We start from the raw sequence: 20,250 nt of genomic DNA, 5'->3' as shown, positions 1-20,250 counted from the left end.
CAATAAAATAATTTGAGAACAGATTCTGAGGCATAGAAATTCCACACGCAAGGAAATTGTTTATATTGTTAGAAATATAGAAGTCTCTCTACGATCTGTCATGGTAGTAGCAGATTTACAATCACCCGCTAAGGAGGTTTGTGCCATCAAAACTGATCAACCAAGTACTAAGGTCAAGAATACATTTATTTCCAATTCCAATTTATATCATAGATGTTTGTGGTGTGGATTATGCTCTCATGCAGCCCGCATAAAAGCTGTCCAGCCATCGAGAAATAATGTTTCAAGTGTAATAAAATTGCCATTTATTTACTTTCTTCAACAATACATCCAGAGCATCAGCTCCATACCGGATTAGGAGAGCAATTGTTGAATTACAAAATTAAAAAAAACATGTTCACAAGTGCAGTCACGGAGAGCCTCCAGAATGGTCAGACCGGGTTACACCTTAATTTCTTTTATACAAAAAAACCTAAGGATTTCAGACATTGTCGCTCTCCATGTTCCTTAAACAATCAGGTTATACCTGACTGCCATTCCATAATTCACAAGTTGTTGTGTGTGACAAATTGATTTAGACTGGGGTGTGATGCCCAAGCAGCGCAGTCTGAATCACAAAAAGTAATTGGAGTAGTAGAACAAGCTTTATTCGTCAATTGGACTTCAAAGCAATACACAACAGTACATAATCCTTAATTAAATACATCAATATATAAAAATATAAAAAATATGATAAAAGCATGAATACATAAAAGCCTAAACAGCATCAAATTATAATTAAAATTCAACTATTTTTGGTTAAAATACATTGTATATGCCAAGCTGCAACTAAAAATTTACTAACTGCTAAAACTAAATAATTAGATTTATAGGTTTTTAAAATCCCTAATGAGTGACTGCAGTTAGTTAAGCCCAGTTCTAAGCAGGTTTTGCGGATCCACTTTGACCGCGGGATAGAATAGGCAGGGCAAAAGAACACAAAGTGCTCAATAGACTCTGTCGCGCAGTCGCACGCAGGACACATATCCGTTTTAGTGGACTGTCCCCATTTACTCTTCAGGGATAATAAGGGCAATGCTTCAAATCGAAATCTTGCATATAGGCTTTTGCCCAATAGGTTTGGTATAATATCTGGATATGGCTCACACTGCGGGAACCACTTAAAATTAAGAAAGCAATCTGTCAGCCGACCACAGGAATTGCAAGTTATATAATTGGCCCTAATATAGGACCAATAAGTTGTCTTCAGGACATTTTTATGGCGTCTTTCTAAATTGTGAGGGTTTTCCCAGTAATCAGCCAAACCCAGTAATCCAAACCAATAGGAAACATGTTTAATCCAAGGAATTGTTTTTACATTCTGTCTTCTTAACAGATCTACTAATGATGCTTTGTAAGAGATCAGTTCAGGGGTGGTCCATATCCTGATCCAAAAAATTAGGGGTCTCAAGATAATTAAGTCTGCTACACGTTTCAACCCTAAATCTAAAAAGAGAGAGATCAAACGTATGCTGCGTGGGCACGCTATCAGGGCCCTAGCAAATGCATTCTCTCCCACTGTTATTCTGGTGCAAATACTGGATCTCCATACTTCAGCACCATATAGAGCTGCCCCCTGAGCCTTGGCTGTATAAATTTTGATTACTGGAAGGACTGCTTTGATGCTAGAACTTTGATAGAAGCGAAGAATGGAGGCAGCTCTATGTTGCAGGAGCCCCGAACTCTTTGAAATCTGATCCTCCCAGAATAATTTGCTGGATAGTCTTACACCCAGATAATCTATAGAATTAACCTTATTTAATGGGACTCCATGAATAGTGATGGAGCAGCTTTTACTGGGCCCAGAGTGAAACGCCATTAGTTTAGTCTTGTTAACATTGACCTCCAGTCTATGTTCTCTGCAGAAAAGATTAAGGGGGTCATTACAACATTGGCGGACGGCAACCGCCGCCCGGCAAGTTGTAACCGCCGAGCGGCCGCCAATGCGGGCACACTCCCGCGGTGCCCATTATGACTTACCCGCTGGGCCGTCGGGCGGAAACTGAGTTTCCGCCCGCCAGCCCAGCGGGGATGTGGGCCGCAACATGGGAGCCGGCTCCATATGGAGCCGGCGGTGTTGCGGTCGTGCGACGGGTGCAGTTGCACCCGTCGTGCTTCTCACTGTCTGCATAGCAGACAGTGAAAAGCCGCATGGGGCCCCCAGGGGCCCCACGACTCCCCGTACCGCCAGCCTTTTCCTGGTGGTTCAAAGCGCCAGGAAAAGGCGGGCAGTAGGGGGACTCGTAATCCCCTGGGCAGCGCTGCTAGCAGCACTGCCCTGGCGGATTACTACTGCCGGGGCATTGTGGTGGGAAACCGCCGGCCTCGGCGGTGCGACCGCGGCGCTTCTGCCATGGTCGTAATGACCAGGGAAGCACCGCCAGCCTGTTGGCGGTGCTTCCGTCATTTTAGCCCTGGCGGTCCTGTACCGCCAGGGTTGTAATGACCCCCTAAATTTGTCTACCAAAATTTGTAGCCCCATTGGGGATTTTTAAATAAGCAACGAATCGTCTGCAAATAGAAGAATGGGAATTTTTTGAGCATCAAGAGAGGGAGCATCATTTTGGCAATGGGTCATGTACTTCACTACCTCATTAATAAATAGAGTAAAAAGTAAGGGAGCTAGCACACAACCTTGGGGAACTCCCCTCTCAGTAGGAATCTGCTCTGTCAGTTTGCCATGGTGCCCCCATCTCACTTGCGCATAAGTATTTTCATGGAGTCTTATTAACAATTGCAATAGTTCATCTGGGACTCCCAATTTTCCCAACACTTCCCACAACTTGGCTCTAGGGACCAAGTCAAATGCAGATCTCAAACGAATAAATACTACACACAAACGCTGCTTAGCAAGGGCAACATATTTCCAATACAGTACTGCCAACCTGAAGACCTGGTCCACTGTACTGTTTTTTTGTCGAAAACCTGCCTGGAGTGGGGAAAGGATCCGATGATCCTTGACCCATTTGATTAACCTCTGCAGAAGTTGTTTTGCAAAACTCTTTTGCAAGTTGTCAATTAGGCTAATAGGCCTATAATTAGTCAGGAGGTTTACATTGCCCTTTTTGTAGATAGGTATAATTTCTGCTCCCTTCCAGGTCTCAGGAATTGGCCCCCCTGCAGCTATACTATTTGAAATTGTGTTTATGTACCATGACCATAGATTTGGTTCTGATCTATAGAGATGTCCTGGTAGCTTATCGGGACCTGGTGCTTTGCCTGGTTTTAAAGAATTGACAGCTTCCATAGTCTCTTCCAGAGAAAAAGAAATGCAGTAGTTTGAATCACAGTCGCCCCCCCTAAATGGGGGCAGGCTTGGACTAGAATCCAAGCTCGTCAAGCGGGGATATAACCCAGAAGCTTCCCTAGTCTTCTGGGAGAGCATAAAGACTAGTAAAATGCTCCACCCATCTTTCTGGTTGAATGTGAATGGCAGGAGATGTCCTGCCTCCTGTCTGCCTTTTGGTCAGGAGTTCCCAGAAGAGCTTTTTGTCATTTGCTCTTGTGGATTCTAAAAGTTCCTGCCACATAAAATCTTCCCCCTTTTTTTTTCCCTGGGTTGTGATTCCTTTGAAATTACGCCTTGCTTGCTGTATCTCCCCCTGAGAACCGCTAACTAGTGCATTTTTTAACCTGATCTTGGCTCTTGAACAAGATTCATCAAACTATCCACAGCTTCCCTTGTCCTTTCCATGTGACCCAAATCTCCTTTCTTTGTAAAAGTACTTCTGTAATTGTTTGGTCAGATTAGCATGGATGTCAAGAATCGGAATATTATCTACAGCCTGATTCTCGTATAATGCCAAATTATCTATAAAATCCTGGTAAATTCCTCTAATCACAGGGGGATTGGTCATCACTTTGGGCCATGTGACCTTAGTGAAATTACTGGTCCATCGCGGTGGGGAAGCCTTCGTTTTTAGAATATTTGCAGTTCTCCTGAACATTTCCCCCGACAATGTAAGTAGCAGGGGGAAGTGATCACTCTCACTTCTGGCTTCCACTTTCATATCCCTTGGATGTGGCCATAACCTAACATCTACCAAAAAGTAGTCAATGGTACTTATAGTCATGCCCCGTTTAAAGGTCGGGGCAAGGTTTAAATCGTATAGAGTCCTACCATTGCAGGCCCTTAATCCAAATTTTAAGCAAAGGGAGGCAAGCTGAGTGGCCACACAAGAGCGTGTGCCAAGCCGAGAACTGTTTAGTTGAGGGATCCCCCAAAACTCATCTTCCTCATCTGTTAAACCACCGAGCAAGGGGGAAGGCTCGAAGGTACAGTTCATATCCCGGCTACAATCAGTAGGGTAGAGGGATGCATGGTCTCCAAGTAACTAATTAGTGCGATTAAAATTTGGGATTCAGTGTTCCGCAAAACTGATCGATTGTACACATTAATGATAGCTATAGTCAAATCTTGTTTGAATTTGATTCAAATACCCATTAGATCTGCAGAGTCTATATCTAATAGCTGGAAATCACATTGAACATCCTTATTTATGCAAAGCAAAAGCCTGCCTTTGCACGACCCTTACCCTTCCCCGAAGGAGTCGCAAGGACAGAGAAAGAGGAAAATCCGTCTATAACCTTATCTCTCTCTGCGCATGTTTCCTGAAAAAGACATAAATCTGTATATTTGATAAAGGCGCCCCAATCGGGGTTGTCCAACTTCTTGTCAAGACCTGCTAAATTCCAAGACAATAAAATAAGTGGGTTATTACTTTGATCTAAATTACAAGTCAGCCCGCCAAAGACCTTCTGATCCATATCAGAACTACCTCTGTCCCTTGCCAGTCCCCCTATCGCCCTCCTCAAGATTAAGTATCTCATGATTAATCGTGTTAGATACCTTTGTGGTTGTAGGCAGTCATGCAGGGATTAGCTGCGAAGGGTAATTGGAATTTCTCGTGGATATACCATCCTGCAGAAATTGCTTAATGTGTAAGAAATTACTATAGTAGGAGAACTACGAGGTTCTATCATAAGCCCAGCCCCCCCTTTCTTCACCTCAAGCGATCTGGTCCGGAGATCGAAATCCATAAGCTGGGTTACCAGAAACTTGTTTGCTAGCTATATGGTGATCTTATCCAAATTGGTACCTGGGACACTCCTTATATCTGCTGCCAAAATGTCAGAACGGATAATAGATAGGCAATTTAGTTGAATGCGTAACCAGTGTGTCACTTTGTTGATCAAAGAATCCCGATTCTCTGTTGAGCCTAATGCTAGTTTAGGAACATCTACCAAGTGGATAACATTGTCGCCTTTCCCCATATCCTGGACCTGAGGCGTATTTACTACTTCATTTTTTCCTATACGCAAGGAAAAGTTGTAATTATGGGGGGGTTTAGGAGGTCTGGTATATAAGATGGTAGCTGGAGCCTCTGTTCTGGCTTAGATCAGTGGGTCATAAACCCTGTCCCCTCCTCTTTCTGCATCACCACCAAGGTGAGCTTTATTACTTATTCTGGAGTTTGAACTTTTGTTATAACTAGTTGTTTTAACAGGTATTTCTTTATAACTTGGTTCTCCAGAGATGTATGAAGAATAGCCCCCATTCCTGTCTGGAATAAGCAAGGGATCACAGACTGTAGGCAGAAGCATCCCTTCCGACATATCCCCCATAACTGGATTAGTCGCTACAGGTAGTCCATTCCCTTGGATCTTCCTACTGTATCCTGAGCATATACAACTACAGTGGCAAGTTAATTTCCCTTTTATTAAACTAGTTAAGGCCAGAACCAGATCCTTAACTTTAACTCTCTGAAAAATTGAGACCAGATCGGTTCTGTTATTATGAGGTTCTCGAATTTCTGAGTCAAAATGGGGGGGTATGTGACCTCACAGCTGAAATAGCAGATCCAGGCAAACACAACATTTCATTGATCCCCTGCAATGGTTCAAAGCGATTGAAACACAGTATATTCAGAACCACCTTAATCACAGGACTCAAAGGAGGAGGAATATGCTTGCCAGCCTCAAAGAGAGACTCCTTCTGTGGCTCCATAGAACTAGATACATTGTCAATGGGAGTCTGCAAAGGGGCCACTGGGGGATATCTGTAAATATCGCGACTTTTGCCGCCATCAATCTCTGAGATAATGTCTAAAGAATGACTTTTGCCCTTCAGTTTAAATACTTCTGGGATTTTCCTTGCCCTTGCTTGCCCCTCTTTATGGGGTTTTTGACCTGTCAAATCAGTGCCTAATATGGACTCGACCTCCTCAAAGAGGAGGTCGATAGCATCTAGCACATTTTGGCCGCTCAGGGGAGCTTGATTAACATGTTTGCCAGGACGTCTCTTCGCTTTCTTGGTTCCCGTTCGGTGGAGCTGGCAAATCTACAGCCTTCCTCTTCCCCATAAAGTCTAAGTGATGGTGGGGCTAGAGTATAAGTAAAAGGCCTTACTTGAGTATCAACGCAGCCGATATGATAATCCCTACCCGGCCTCCACCGGGCATTAACGGAGTAGCCCCTGGGCTTGTTGTATCGTATTCAAGGGCCTCTTAATTTCAAAATACACCAATAAGGAGGTGGGCCCGGCCTTAGTCGGACGTAGACGGGCCCGTCTTGGCCCGGTCTTCGCCAGGGCACGTCCCGCGCGTTTCCCGTGTCCCTCGAGGGGCGCGCCTCTTTTGTGCTGGCTGCGGCAGGTGGGCGAGCTGGGGAGAGTGTCCTGTTCCCCCGGCAACTTGACTCAAGTGTTCCGCGTCCCGCGAGGGCCGTGCCTCTTTTGTGCTGGCTGCGGCAGGTGGGCGGGCTGGGGAGAGCGTCCTGTTTCCCCGGCAACTTGACTCAAGTGTTCCGCGTCCCGCAAGGGGAGTACCTCTTTTGTGCTGGCTGCGGCAGGTGGGCGGACTGGGGAGAGCGTCCTGTTTCCCTGGCAACTTGTCTCAAGTGTTCCGCTTCCCCCGAGGGGCGCGACTCTTTTGTGCTGGCTGCGGCAGGTGGGCGGGCTGGGGAGAGCGTCCTGTTCCCCCGGCAACTTGACTCAAGTGTTCCGTGTCCCGCGAGGGGCGCGCCTCTTTTGTGCTGGCTGCGGCAGGTGGGAGGGCTGGGGTGAGCGTCCAGTTCCCCAGGCAACTTGACTCAAGTGTTCCGTGTCCCGCGAAGGGCACGCCTCTTTTGTGCTGGCTGCGGCAGGCAGGCGGGCTGGGGAGAGCGTCCTGTTCCCCCGGCAACTTGACTCAAGTGTTCCCACAAAAAGTAATTAAATTAACCTGTGTTTACCCCGGGTAGCTTTGCACGCAAAGCAGTCAGGCTTAACTAAAGGTAATGTGTAAAATATTTATCCAGCACAAAAAACAGCGATAAAGGGAAAACACAACACATCCACCTCGTCCAGAGGCAGGAACCCTAGTCAACCGACCATCCACAGGTACTCCACTGCCAAACACTGACACTTGACCCCAAATGGCACAACAACTGCTGTCTCATTTCTCCTTGATCAACATCAGGGCCATTCACCTGCCACTGCAGTCTCCTAATCTGCACCCCAGGACCCTCTGCATTCACAGAAACCCGCACTACTCCTACTTCGCTGACCACAACCGTCCGAGAACCACTCTGATGCCTCCTGCTTAATGCCCACTCTCTCTGGAAACATGCCACTGAACTCTAGGACACCATATCCACTCTCGCCCTGATGCGATCTTCATCACAGAAACCTGGCACAACCCCTACTCCACCCTGGATATCATCACCACAACGCCCAATAGATGACACACTGAGATAACACCAGCAAACATGGGGGAGGCGTTGCCATCATCCACAAAGAAACAATACACTGCATCACCACCGAGGATGACCCCACTTCAATCATGGAACACCTTACCACCCAATGTCACACTGATCACAAAATGAGCATTAGAGGCACTCTCACCTACAGACCCCCAGGATCAGGCACTAGTTTCTGCGATGCTGTCACCGACTTCAATGCCTCACTAGCCATCAAGTCCAAGCACTACATCTTCCCCACAGACACCAACTCTGCCAACCTCCTGGAACTCATGGGAAACATCAGCATGACCCAGCTGTTCACTGATCCCACACACAGAGCAGGACACACACTGGACTCAATCTTTATGGCCAGGGACAGAATCAAATACAGCCTGCCACAGAACTCACCTAGACTGACCACTCCATCATCCACTTCATCATCACAGGATCACCATGCACTGCCACCAGCACCCCCAACAACCCCTGCTGCAGCTTGAACAAAGTGATACAAACTCAATGGTTGGATGTCTTCAACACCACCCAGCCTGACCCCACAACCAACCTAGTACAAGCAGTCCAGAACTTCACCGCCTGGATCACCAATGCCGCCAACAGAGTCGCCCCATCAAACAAGCCAAAACCCGTAGAGCCACTGAACAAGCCAGCTGGTACATGCCAGAACTCAGGACAATAAAACACAGCTAAAAATTGCTGAAAAGAAGATGGCGCACCAGCGGAGACACCATAGAACAAGACACTTTCAAGTCAGCCCTCAAAAAATACCACCAGCGACTGAAAGACACAAGGAAAGATACCCTGGCAATCCGCATTGAAGCAAGCACAAACCACACTAAGGAACTCTTCAGCATCGTCAGAGTTCTCCTGCCCTACAGCCCCTGAAAACACAACCCCTCCCTCATAGAAACTCTGCAAAACTCTGGCAGACCACTTCCAGAGCAAGATATCCACCATCTATAAATCTTCAAGGCCCAACCAATTGACCTTAACAGCCTCCTTGCTCCAAAGGAAGCCTCTATTGATTAGTCACTCACCACTTGGGAACAGATCAACACACAGGACACCACAGCCATACACTCAGAAGCACCTACGGACCCCTGACCCTACCGCCTCAGGCAAGCCACCAACTTACCACCAACCTCAATGCATCCATCGCCACAGCCACCTTTCCCAGCACTTGGAAATATGCAGAAGCAAGACCACTCCTCAAGAAACCCTACGGCAACCGTAGCGAACTCCATAACTACAGCCCTATTATGCTGCTCCCATTCACTGCCAGAATCCTTGAGGAAGGCGATCAACCAGCAGCTCACCAAATACCTGGAGACAATCAACATGTTTTTGTCTCCCAATCCAGTTTTGGTCAGAGACCGCACTAATCATCACTTCTGATGACATCCACACCCTCCTCAACAGAGAATTGGCAGCCCTGAACCTCTTCGACCTCTCTGCAGTTTGAACACCGTACCCCACCACACACTCATCAAGAGAATGCGCCATATCAGGATCCTGGAAGATGCCCTCAGATGGATTGCATCAAACCTCATGGATGAACAACCAGAAAACGTATGAATAGACTAAAGACAATACAGATTTGAATGGCCATACTCATCCTCAACCTGCCCAAACGGATCCACCTCACCCCACGCCTCAGGAGCCTCCACAAGCTCCTTGTCCAGAAAAGATGCCAAGTCAAGACAATGACACACACCTACAAAGCCCTTCACAACCTAGGACCACCATACATCAACCACCGCCTGAACTTCCACCGACAATCCAGAGATCTTTGCTTGAACACTCTCTCCCTCGCACAGACACCGCACATTTGTTGAAGCCACAGCATAGGCTGTTCCTTCTTCCACCTCACCCCCACATCCTGAAAAAGCCTTCCCCCTCATCTCTGCACATCACCTCACTGGAAGAATTCAGGAAGAAACTCAAGACCTGGCTTTTCGACTGAGGCCTCCTTCAGAGTGCCTGGATACTCTCATGGGTGATTAGTAGCACTATGCAAATACCGGCTGATCGATTGATTGATTGAGAGAACACATTAAAACCTTTCCTTAGGCTAGACGTTTCGATCTGAAGGCAGCTAAACTACTAATTTCCCTGCTTTCTGTTAAAGGGTATTCAAGATTAGTCAGGATATTAGTCAATTCTTTCAGTTTAATTTTGATATTAAATGCATTTCTAGTAAGGGGAATTGTAATTCACATTACCTTTCAAGACTTTCCTGCATTGGAAGGGGTAATGAAACGTATAATAGTCTCGAAGAGTGTATTGTTGCATTAATTGGTGATGCCATCTTACTCACTGGAGAGGTAGTCTACATAGATGATTCGGTTAAGGAACTGGAAATTGATAAGCTAAAGCAGGTTAGTAATTTCATTTTAAATAAATGGCCTGGTGGAAAGTATAAGGCCATGGATTTGCAAGTGTTTTAGAACGTCAGGCATGAACTGCCAGTTGAAGAGGAGAGTCTAGATTTTACAAAGAGTTCATGCAATGCACCACAGCAAGGGAATTTGCTGTGCTAAATTACATGAATGGGAGTGAGCAGAACTGCATCATATTTACCATTAAGTGGCACAGTTGTGCTCTCTCCCTCTGCTGAGGTACTTGTGGCATAGCGCAAGGGTATCTGTGTTGTGGTCGGCATATGGTTTTGTGCAGAAAAGGGTCCCTTCCTGCACAAAAACTCTGCTTCAAGGGATTTTCTTCTTTGTGCATGTGCTCTAGAATTCAGCCACATGAAAGAGGGAAAAAATGAGGAGAAATGAAAATATTCTCCTTGTTATGCCTGCCTCGGGTAGATGCAGGACTTTGGTCATTTTCTTTGTAGATAGGGATTTGCATCAAAATCAGTGGGTAGTTAGACTGCATGGAAATGTCCCTCCATCACGCATGAAACACCACCTTGACGCAAAGTAACACAAGGCAGCCTAATGCAAACCACAATTTTCCCACTAGTAGACTTTGTGCCACAAACCTGATGCAAAGATTTTGTAAGTTGGGTCATGTTGATTGTTAGATCACAAACTGTGGAAATGGCCCACAAAGGACATATGGGTGAGAGTGCCAACAAGAGGATGGATAGATTGGTGTACTGGTGCCGAACAAGGATGATATAATTTCAAAGTTAGTTAAAACCTGGACATAATGCTGTAGATCAGACAAAACCCTTGAAGTTTGCAGGAAGTAATTAATTCTTATTGCCTTGGGTTTGGTAGTGGAAGGCGGTATATAATTACCCTGTGGATATTTACTCAAACTGGGTTGAGTGAAAAGGTTGCATTGCTGAAGGGGTATTGGAGTTTGTTAGAAATGTGATTTCTAGTTGGCAGAGGTATGCCCTCAGTCCAAATAGGAAGCACAATCCTACTCAGGGTAAGTCAGATATAGGGGGTCTGAGACCGCCAGGGCTAAAATGACGGAAGCACCGCCAACAGGCTGGCGGTGCTTCCTCGCCTACTACGACCGCAAAGGTAGCGCCCCGGCGGCGCTGCCCTGGGGATTATGACACCCCTACCGCCAGGAAGAGGCTGGCGGTAAGGGGTGTCCTGGGGCCCCTGCACTGGCATGGGCAGTGCAGGGGCCCCATAACAGGGCCCTGGCCAGCTTTTCAATAGCAGACAGTGAAAAGCACGACGGGTGCAACTGCACCCGTCGCACGGCCGCAACACCGCCGGCTCCATTAGGAGCCGGCTCCTATGTTGCGGCCTCATTCATGCTGGGCCGGCGGGCGCAAACTTGGTTTGCGCCCGCCGGCCCAGCGGGAATGTCGTAATGGGGGCCGCGGGAGTGCGGCCGCCCGCCAATGTCGTAATGACCTCCATACCCCCTAAATTGAACTGTGCTCAGCCTCTGGTAGTCTGGCACAGACCAGTCAGGCTTAACTTAAGATACAATGTGTAAAGTATTTGTGCAACCCTTAATTGCAGTAACACAGTGAAAAACACCCAAAAAAGACTCCACACCAGTTTAAAAAAAGAGAGAATATTTATCTCAGTAACACAAGACTAAACCAACAGAAAGCAAATAGGTAAAACCCATGATATGAATTTTGAAAGATTAAATGTAAAAATAATACTTAGAAGTCACTAGCGGTCAAAAGGTTACTTGAGGTCGTGAACGACTGGTGCTTATTCAAAGTTCAGGCCAACTGCAATGGAGGGTAAGTCAGCTACAGAACCCTAACACGGTCCACTGAAACAGTACCATTGTTGGAGCAAAGTGTCGACATCAGGGGCAGAATGCGTTGGTTCTGATTTGCGCAGTCAAGTAGATACGTTGGCGTCAGGCCTAGCAGTTGGGTCTAGCAATGGCGGCAAACTATATTAGAGTGAATGTGATGCATCGTTGTCGAGTCGCGCAGATTGTGACTCCACTGTCATCTAACAATCTCTGCGTTAAAGGAGCAATGCGCCAATTTTTCACATGCAGTCGGGTCAGTGCGTCAGTTTTTGCAGAAAACAGCGACAGAACCCACTTTTGAGACCCAGGACTGGAAGGGGGACCTCTGGCAAGGGTAAAATTCACAGATGGCAGAGCCCACCAGCACCAGGATAGTTTTAGGCAGTTTTTGATGCCCCTGAGACTGGACTGCAGGAGAACAGGGGGCAAGTCAACAAGCCCTTGGAGAATCTTAGATTCAAGGATGTAGAGAAAAAGTCCAGTCCTTTTCACTCTAGGCAAGAAGCAGCAGGCTGCAGGCCAACACAGCAAAGCAAGCAGCCACGTGGCAGTCCCTCCTACAGCACAGCACACAGCAAGCAGTGGTCCAGCACAGCACTGCAGTTGCAGAGTTGCAGCCCCTTCTGGCAGCACAGCATGCCTTCTACCTGGCAGAATGACCTTGGTCCCAGTATAATTCTGATTTGGTAGGGTTCGGGGTCCAGTACTTATTCACAAATGTGCCTTTGAAGTGGGGGAGACTTCAAGGAGGCCTCTGAAGATCACAAAGTCCCTGCACTTATTTCCCTGGCTCCAAACACTCTGCAGGGGGGTATGATGCACTTTGTGCGAGGAAAGGCACACCTCTATTCAGGTTTATGTGTCAGCTCCTCCCTTCCATCTAGCCCAGGAAGACCCATCAGCCTGGTGATGGGCCATCAGTATGCAAATGCCACACCCAAGCTCCCTTCGTGTGTGACTGTTTAGAGTGAAAGCACAAAGTCCAGCTGTCATCTGCCACATACGTGTATCCAGACACAGGCAGAGGCACAAAATGGTTAAAGTAAAAAATGTCAACTTTCTAAAAGTGGCATTGTATGGCTTACAATTTAAAATCAGACAACCATAAGTTGTGATTTTAAATTGTGAGTCCAGAGACACCAAACTCCTCATTTTTATTTTCCCAATTGGAAGTTACACTTAAAGGTGGCTTCAAGGAAACCCCAATGCTCACCTATGAGAGAGATAGGCCTTACAGTAATGAAAAGCAAATGTAATCATTTTTCACTACGTGGAAATGTTAACATTTAAAAGTACATGTCCAATTTTCTAAATACACTGCGCCTTGCCCTTGTGACTAACTCAGGCCTACCTTAGGGTTGACGTATATGTAATAAAAAGGAAGGTTTGGGCCTAGAAGGTGGGTACACATGCCTGGTTGAAAAGGCAGTTTATACCTGCACATACATGCTCTGCAGTGGCAGGCATGAGGCATGCTTAAAGTGCTATTGTAGTGGGTAGTACAATCAGTGCTGCAGGCCCACCTGTAGCATTTAATTTACAGGCTCTGGGCACATATAGTGCACTTTACTAGGGACGAACAGACAAATTAAATGTGCCAATTGTGAATAAGATAATATTACCTGTTTTAAGATTACTGAGAACCTGCATTTTACCACTGGTCAGCACTGGCAAAGTGCCCAGAATTGAAAAATTGAAAAGTTATAAATGCCAATTGAAGAGAGTTGGAAAAAATTGACAATAGGGATCAGATGCAGTTGATTTGAATTGGTCTAGATGTGCGTAGTAGTGTACACCAACCTACCATACGTTGCTGCTCAAATACACGTCCTATCCTCCCCACTGATCACCAATGTTAGAAATTGTTACAACTCTTCCGTCCCATCTGTAAGGGGCACTATAAACGGACTATAGCCTGGGAATCCTCATTAACACTCACCCAGAGTCCCTTTCTGACTCATGTTTGCTTCCCTTTTCGATACAGAATGTTATTGAAGAACTGCATTTGCTCCCAAGGATTTCAGGTCCCATAATGCACTGCCTGGTAGTCGGTAATACCTGTAATCTTCTGTCCATTGCTTCCTATGGGAAAAGTCTGGTTGTTCCTTTGCACTGGATTCCCTCCTCCAGGACTTGTGAGAGACTGAAACTGCACACACCTGTGACCTCCCTTGTGCAGCCCAGCCATGTGACTCCACCCTGGGTTTGCTGCTGCCTTGAACTGCTTACAAGCTGCCATTCCCTGAATCTCCTCGTCGTGCTTTGGAGTTTGATTCCTTTGTGTACCAGACCCCTTGTTGGATTGTGTTCCAATCCTGTTCCATGTTCTGCTTTAGTCTGAACCTGCCCTGTTTCTCAGCCCTGTTCCTGCTTGTTTCAACTAGAGGCTGTTCCCTGTTTTCCAGTCCTGTTTCTGTCTTGTTTCAAGCTAAACCTGCTCTCTGTTTACCAGTACTGTGCCTGTTTGTTCCAGCTCCCTGTGTTCCAGTCCTGTTCTTGTGTGTTCCAGTCAGAGCCTGCTCTCTGTTTCCCAGTCCTGTTCCTGTTTGTTTCAGCCAGAACCTGCTCTCTGTTTACGAGTCTTGTTCAGCTTGCTTTAGCCAGTGCCTGCTCCCTGTTTTCCAGTGCTGTTCCTGCTTTGTTTCAGTCTGAGCCTGTTCCCTGTTCTCCAGGCCTTTCCCTGATGTTGTCTCCTAGTTTGTTCCTTCTGTTTCTGTTTCCTCTTGGGTTATTGTGTTTGGTAAGTGTACTATCAGTCCTCATTTGTGTATACATGTTTTCCTATGTACTGGGGTTGGCTCCTGGTTTCCAGGAGGCAATTCCTGCCCCATCCTTTGACTAGTGTTGCATGTAGTCTTTAGTGCCTAACATTGTGCTATTACTGTTTTCCAGGAATTGCCACTGTGTTTCCAGCTGGACCCATAAGGGCTTGTCTCGTGTATGTAAGTACAATCCTTGTTTGTGCTCTAAGGATCCACAGACAGAATCACTTCTGCTGCCTCCTTTCTATGGGGCTTGCGGGGTGACTGTAAATGTAATCTGCACAGAGGCATTGACGTTCCCTGTTGCTGTGGGTAGTTCTGAGCCTTACCCTGTATACAACAAGGTTGATCTGCCTTCTATATCCTGTTTCCTGTGCCTTACCATAGCTGTCCTTTCCCCGTGTATGCCTTTAGCTGCTCTTCTGCTTTGGTACACTACCTCCTTGGGAGATATTCTGTGACCTCAAGGGGTGTACCAACCACAGTCCTGACTAAACCCGCCTGGAACCATAACAGAAATTGGGTCTCTAGTTGGCAGAGGTATGCACTCTTTCAAAGCAGGGACATCAATCCTAGTCAGGGTAAGGGCCTAATTTAGATTTTGGCAGACAGGTGACTCCGTCACAACAGTGACGGATATCCCATCCGCCGAAATCTAAATCCCTTAGGAAATAATGCAATTTATATTTCAGTGGACGGGATATCCATCACCGTTGTGACGGAGGAACTTGTCCATCAAAAACTAAATCAGGCCCTAACTCAGATACACACCCTAAATTAACCTGTGCTCACCCTCTGGTAGTTTGGCACAGCGCAGTCAGACTTAAGAGGCAGTCTGCAAAGTATTTGTGTAATGCTTAATGACAGTACCACAGTGAAAGACACCACAAAAAAGACTCCAGTTTAGAAACATAGATAATATTTATCTGAGCAAAACAAGCTCAAAATGTAAAAAAACTCAAGATATTATTTTTAAGGATTAAATGTAAAAAGAGTGCTTAAAAGTCACTAGCGGTCAAAAGGTTACTTGAGGTCGCCATGGACTGGTGCAAATCCAAAATTCAGGCGGACGGCAATGGGGGGGTACGCCGGCTACAGAACCCATGCAGGGATCAGTGAAACAGTATCTTTGATGCAGCAAAGTGTTGATGTTGGGGGAACAATGCATTGGTTCTGATCCGTGCAGTTGGGTAGGTGCACCCTCTTCGAGCCATGCAATTGGGTCCTGCAACCCCGTTGAAAACCGTTGCAGTGACTGCAATGCATCGTCATTGAGCCACACAGACTGGGAAGTCCACTGTTGTTGAACAGCCTCTGCATCCCTGTTGAAGGAGTGATGCACTCATTTTTCACATACAACTGGGTTGATACATCGGTTTTTTCAGAAAACAGCTGCAGAACCCACTCCTGAGACCCAAGACTCAAGGGGGCACCTCCTGCCAAGGTAGGACAAACAGATGGCAGAGTCCAGCAAGACCAGGAGATTTGCAGGAGAACACAGGGCAGGCCAAAAAGCCCTTGAAGAATGTTGGATTCAAGGATGCACAAAACAGGTCCATTACTTTTCATTCCAGGTAAGGAGCAGCAGATCAATATAGCAAAGCAAGCAGCAAAGTGGCAGTCCCTCCTACAGCACAAGCAGTAGGCCAACACAGCAATTCAGTTGCAGAGTAGCAATATCTTCTGGCAGCACAGCAGCCCTTCTTCCTGGCAGAGTGTCTTTGGTCCCAGTAGAGTTCTGATTTTGTGGTGGTTGAGGCCCAGTACTTATACACAAATGTGCCTTTGAAGTCAGGGAGGCTTCAAAGAGAACTTTGAAGATCACAAGGTCCCTGCTCTTCCTTCCCTGGCTCTAGACACTCTACAGAGTGGTACGCAGCCCTCTGTGTGAGGCACAACAAAATGAGCTCCTCTGTGTCTGTGTCAGTGTTAAGTTTTCCCCGCTTTATATACCTTAATGTAACTCAAGAAGAAGATTCTAGCAATCGACCCCTCCCTTCGGTTATTGACTTCTGGCTGCTGGCTGCATTTGGTCTGTGTGAGACAGAGCTGTACCTTTCTCTACTGAAACCATTCTCACCCTGGTACACTCTTATCACTTTCGCATCACCAACTATATGTTCCCTGCTCTGGTGAGAAGAGCAAAAACACGTTCAGTGTGGAAAACAAGCTTTGTGGAAAAATACCTGCACCACTGATGTGCTGCACTAGAAGCTCAGCACAAAATGGAGTGAATGGTCAAGATGGAGTCGGTGAATGAATACAGATTGATTTACAAAAGTACACGTCCAACTTTTTAAATACACTGCACCCTGCCCGTGGGGCTAACTATGACCTATTCCTTATATGTAATAAAAAGGAAGGTTTGGGCCTGGCAAGTGAGTACACTTGCCAGGTCGAAATGCCAATTTGGTTAAAACTGCACTTACAGGCTCTGCAGTGGGAGGCCTGAGACATGTTTAAAGGGCTGTTGTAGAGGGTGGCACAATCAGTGCTCAAGGACCATCATTGCAAAAAGAACAGTTGATGGATGGATGCGGAACAGATCAAACATTCACCCCCAGTCACGGATCTGGGTTTAATCCGCCAGTAACATTTAACTTGCAGGCCCTGGGCATATATAGTGCACTCTGTAAGAGACTTACAAGCTGTAGGAAGCTGGCTCTCTATTTGGTGCACTAAAGAGAAGTACACTGTGCGGAGAGTGTTGTGGATCCCCATTTGGTGTCAGAGACAAAAGTAGATAGGACTAATGCTCTATTTTATGTTCGTGTGGGAGAGCAGTTTGGTTTATCAGAGGGAAATGCTAAGCATTTGTTGTACTCACAGAGGCAATAAATGAGACACACACTCAAAGAATAAATCCAAGACTAATTTAGAAAAATCACACTCCTTTTTATTTATACTTTAAACCCAAAAACTTTGTTATGAGGTATGTTTTCAAGCATAAATACCTTTTAGTTTAAAAAATCAACACAGTGCAATTTCAGAGTTCTTCAATGTCAACCTATGAGAGGAAAACACAGTCTGCAAACAAGCACTTATTGACGACTCACGGGACCAGTCTTATAGACTCACTGTAAGTATTGGGCAAGGGTCAGTACCACACCAATGGTCACTCCGGGCAGCACTGGTGGAGCCTGGTGCAGAGGTGCAGTATGCGTTAGCTGTCCAAAGTTTTTAATGGGGACTGGTCTCTGTGGATTTAGGCTGCATGCTCTGGCTGGGGGGGCCAATCGGGGGCAAACAACAGGTAGGTCACAAAGGTGGGTTGCTCGGGGACATAGGGGCACCTTTGGTCCTCCTCTCCAAGGCCCAGGGGCATAGGAAGCAGGGGTTTCTTTTGGCATTGGGTTTCCTAGTCCACAAGCACTCGCAGTTAGTGGGATCCTGAGGTTTGAGGCTGCAGGCTTGGCCAGGTAGTCCAGTGTGGTGAAACCAAAGTGGGCTCGAGCTCATTTGAACTGGTGGAAGTCAATGACACCAAAGGTCCACTTGAACTCAGGCTGGAGGCGAGGGTCCTGTGGTTGCTTTAGGTGTCAGGTTTCTCTTTTCGCAGAGGCTGCGTCAGAGGAGGTCTGCATGCAGAGGCTGCAGGCAACATCAGGGAGTCCAGGAGGGATGAAACCACTGAATCTGGACAGCTAGCGCCCTTGCTGGCACCCTTGCTGGCACTGGAGGTCCACTCCCACTTGGGTTGGTGACTGCAGGTGCATTGATGTGTTTTCAGGTGTCGGCTCTTTGTGGTTCCGGAGGCTGCAGAGTCCTTTCTTTGGAGTTGGTTGGAGAGCAGGTCTGCTGTACACGGGAGACTTGAGTCTTTTTCGAAGGCAGGCAGTCCTCCCAGGTTTCTGGAGGTTCAGCTGCAGGACGAGACGTCTTTTGGTGCAGACTCCGTTGAAGAGTGAAGACAGGCCGGTGGGGTTGTTACCAGGTCCGCTGCTCCTTATTCTCCTCTTCTGTGGGTGCATCTCTTCTTTGTCATTTTCTCCCTAGGTCATCGTGATATGAGTTATAGGGTTCAGGGGTACCACCTAAATACTTCAGGGGCATTACAGGGAACCCCAGGTGGCAGCCAATGGGTTGCCCACCTTTAGAGTGACTACACACTTTCTATGACCACCCCCGCTAGGAAATAGGCATAACCCTAACCCTAGTGCCATAATTCCTTCCAAACAAAGATGCAGTAATTTAAAACATGGTGTCCACCTCAGCTCGTCCACCTTAGGGGTGGAACTGGCATGAAGTGGGCACAACTCTTAACCTGCCTAATTTTCTTTCCTCTTCTGCCAACAAAAGTGGGAATAGGATAGGGGGGTTGATCATCTCTGCCACCTGCAGAGACCTTGGTAACATTACAAAGGTGGCAAGGCCTTTGAAGCTTCCCGCCCTGGAATGTCTATCCTGCCTGGGTCAGGTGCTAACACCCTGACCCAGTGAGTGCTTCTGTCTCTGGCCCCCGGGGGCTCTAGCTCTCACCTTCGGGGTCAGAAATGTGGCTAGGGTGGCTGAACTGGTCTGGACCAGTCAGTGAACACACCAGTATTTGGTAGGTTTTCAGAGGGCACCTGTAAGGTGCTCTCTGGGTGCATGTATTGGTAAATCCCACACTGGCAACAGAGTGGGTTCATCAATATGAGATGTTTGATACCAAACATCCATATCTTCAGTGAATCCATCATGTAGCTTGGGAACACATAGGCCCTCATTCTGACCCTGGCGGTCGGCGGAGAGACGGCGGTCGGACCGCGAACAGACCGGCGGTATTAAAAATGGCATTCTGACCGCGGCGGTCCCCGCCGCGACCGACCGCTACTTCTCCACTCCGACCGCCGCGGCGGTCATGACCGCGGGGCTGGAGTTTGCGCACTCCGGCCCGGCGGTCGTCCCAAGACCGCCAAGGGTATTATGACCCTGCCTACCGCCGCGGTTTCTTGCGGGCGGGAACCGCCGTGCGAACCATGGCGGTAAGCACTATCGGGCCAGGGAATTCCTTCCCTGGCACTGATAGGGGTCTCCCCCACCCCCCACTACCCACCCGAGTCCTCCCCCCACACCCTCCACCCCCCTGCCACCCCCCAGAGGTGGTACGAACCCCCTCCCCACCCCCACCCCGACATGCACATACATGTACCCCGACATGCACACACCCCCAACATGCACATATACACACCCCCTACACACACATACACAACGGGGACACATACCCGCACACATACATGCCGACATGCGCACCTGCCGAACAGCACACATTACCCATAGACACAGCAGCACCCCCCGCCCGCATACACGCACTCACACACCCCCTCTACACACTCACACGCACACCCCCATGCACGCCCACATCACACAACACCCCCCCACCCCCTCCCCTCACGGACGATCAACTTACCTTGTGCGTTGGTCCTCCGGGAGGCGACGGGAGCCATAGGGACGTGACCGCCAACAGAAGACCGCCAACAGAAGACCGCCACACAGAAATGTGGGTCGTAATTCTGTGGGCGGTGTTCTGCTGGCG

General features: G+C 47.5%; 1 protein-coding gene across 1 annotated transcript in view; it reads left to right on the top strand.

Moving 5' to 3' along the window:
* The window catches only part of LOC138246300 (galactoside alpha-(1,2)-fucosyltransferase 2-like), a 220,250-nt gene that overhangs the window by 189,884 nt on the left and 10,116 nt on the right, over nt 1-20,250 (top strand). The window contains exon 3 of the mRNA XM_069200774.1: nt 14,863-14,912. The gene's annotated coding sequence lies outside the window, so the exon portion shown is untranslated. The remainder of the gene's footprint in view (nt 1-14,862; nt 14,913-20,250) is intronic.

Source organism: Pleurodeles waltl, chromosome 7 (genome assembly GCF_031143425.1).
Source record: "Pleurodeles waltl isolate 20211129_DDA chromosome 7, aPleWal1.hap1.20221129, whole genome shotgun sequence".
NCBI classification, from domain to species: Eukaryota; Metazoa; Chordata; class Amphibia; order Caudata; family Salamandridae; genus Pleurodeles; species Pleurodeles waltl.
Note: the sequence above shows the minus strand (reverse complement) of the source record. Positions and strands in the feature narration are given on the sequence as shown.